The 2,602-nt window shown below is 50.2% G+C and overlaps 1 pseudogene; it reads left to right on the top strand.

Annotated features, from left to right (window-relative positions):
• The first annotated feature begins 1,406 nt into the window (after positions 1–1,406).
• LOC101344348 (spermidine synthase pseudogene) lies at positions 1,407–2,372 on the top strand (annotated as a pseudogene).
• The last annotated feature ends 230 nt before the right edge of the window (positions 2,373–2,602 follow it).

The raw sequence follows: 2,602 nt of genomic DNA, 5'->3' as shown, positions 1-2,602 counted from the left end.
TTCTTTTATCTTGCTGATTGTGAGGGTCAAGATCGTGTGTCAACTTGGCTGGGCCATGATTCTCAGTGTTTTGGCAGTTGTATAATGTTGTGATCAGTTCCCTGATGAGCTTTGATACCTGATCACCCCCATGATGGGATCTGCTGAGAGTAGCCAGTCAGTTGAAGGGGAGTTTCCTTGGGCATGTGGCCTGTATCGAGTGTGGGCGGACGTTCAGGCAAGGCTCGGGGGCCTTTGCTCTTTCTGGCTCCTGTAGCTGGCTCCTGTTCATCTGACCTCTGGTTCTTTGGACTTGAGCTAGCAGCTTACCTGCGATCTTGCCTGCTAGTCTTGGGATTCATTGATCTTCACAGCCTGTGAGCAACAGCCCTGCTCTCCAGCCTGCCGATCTTGGGTTCACCAGCCCCTACGGCTACGTGAATCAGGAGAAGCCTCTTTCCTGACCCATGGACCTGGGACGTTACCACCTCTACAACCCCATGAACCATTTCCTTGATGTAAATCTCTCTATATATATACGGTTTGCTGGTTTTGCTTCTCTGAAGAACCCAGCCTAAGACACTGATCATTTGGCTTTCAGTTGTTGACTTGCTTGATTAGAGGAAGCCAGTTACAGACCCATTTCTGTGTCTTCTTGATCCCAGGTTACTGGCTGGTGCTATCTTCTCATTCTTTTTGTCCAAATTAGATAGAAACTGACATTCTAGATTTAAGTAGGTTGAGAGGTGGAAGGAGGCATACTGCTCAGAGGATAATTCAGGCTAGCTCTAAGCTAGCTTTTCCAGACTAGAAGATAGGCTTTCAAGAACTAGTGACAAAATTCTACCCCTACGAACCAGAAAAGCCGCTTATCAATTATATGCATGTATATAAACATTGTTTGACTCCCCTTGGCTTTTACAGAAAATGGAAAATGACTGGAAATAAATTGATGGCAGCTATTTATTTCAAAATCCCTTACATTCAGGGTAGCTTCAGAGATAAAGATTAGGAGAATCACCTCCTTCTTGTTTATCTATTGGATTAAGAATTGATATCCTACATAAGACCCTAAATTGATAAAGAAAGCTTATGATCTCTATATTTATTATGGCGGGAAAGTTGACTCTTCATTTTAGAAATACTTTCAAAAAGAATAAAAAACACGATGAATGTAATTAATGTCCCTGAATTGTACATGTAAAAATGTTGCTGTGGCAGATGTTTTGTTAACTATATTCTTATCACAATAGAAAAAAAGAATAAAAGTTAAATTGATTTTGTTACTAATCAGAGCTCTTGTGCTTACAAGTGAATAGAATCCCTCCTTAACCTAGAAGGACAAAAAAAAAACAAAAAGGAAAATCCAGCACGGCCCGCAGTCCTGGACCCGCGCCCCACGCCGCCCACCCACTCGCCCGCCCGCCATGGATCTCTGCCCCGACAGCCCCACCGCCCCCGGCCCCGCCGCCATCCGCGAGGGCTGGTTCCGCGAGACCTGTACCCTATGGCCCGGCCAGGCCTTGTTGCTGCAGGTGGAGCAGCTGCTGCACCATCAGCGCTGGCGGTACCAGGACATTCTTGCCTTCCGCAGTAAGACCTACGGCGATGTGCTGGTGTTGGATGGCGTCATCCGGTGCATCGAGAGGGACGAGTTCTCTTGCCCGGAGATGATTGCTAACCTGCCCCTCTGCAGCCACCCCAACCCGCACAAGGTGCTGATCATTGGTGGCGGAGACAGCGGCGTCCTGCGAGAAGTCATGAAACACCCCTCAGTGGAGGCCGTGGTCCAGTGCGAGATTGATGAGAATGTCATCTCAGTGTCTAAGAAGTTCCTGCCGGGCGTGGCAGTTGGCTACACCCGCCCAAAGTTGACCCTCCATGTGGGCGACGGTTTTGAGTTCATGAAACAGAACCACGATGCCTTCGATGTTATCATCACTGACTCCTCGTACCCCATGGGCCCCGCCGAGAGCCTCTTCAAGGAATCCTGTTACCAGCTCATGAAGACTGCCCTTAAGGAGGATGGCGTTCTCTGCTGCCAGAGTGAGTGCCAGTGGCTGCATCTGGACCTCATCAAGGAGATGTTGCAGTTATGCAAGTCGCGCTTCCCAGTGGTGGCCTACGCCTGCTGCACCATCCCCACCTACCCCAGCGACCAGATTGGCTTTATGCTGTGCAGCAAGAACCCGAGCACCAACTTCAGGGACCCACTGCAGACAGAGACACAGGTGGAGCCGAAGCAGCTGAAATACTACAACTCAGACACGCACCGGGCAGCCTTTGTGCTGCCTGAGTCTGCCAGGAAGGCCCTGAATGACGTGAGCAGAGCCTGGAGCTGCTGCTGCTGCCGCCACTGCCCAAAAACCTCTGATGAGGGAGCCCCAGGGTGATCGACACGCCCCCAGCCCCAGCCTCACACAAGACCCTCCGTGGGCTGTCACCCACCAACCAAGTGTTACCAGCCCCAGAATGCTGCCCAGCCTGCCCTGCTGGGTCGACTGTCTTTCTCTCCATGTGGCATCCAGCCTCCAAGCCTATACCAGCTGCGTACAGTACCTTCTCTAGCCCCTCACTCACTAAACACGTGTATTTATCACCATAAGAAAAGGAAAATCCGTTG

This window comes from Trichechus manatus, unplaced genomic scaffold (genome assembly GCF_000243295.1).
Source record: "Trichechus manatus latirostris isolate Lorelei unplaced genomic scaffold, TriManLat1.0 scaffold00008, whole genome shotgun sequence".
NCBI lineage: Eukaryota > Metazoa > Chordata > Mammalia > Sirenia > Trichechidae > Trichechus > Trichechus manatus.
The sequence above is the reverse complement of the archived record's forward strand: the minus strand, read 5'-3'. Positions and strand labels throughout refer to the sequence as shown.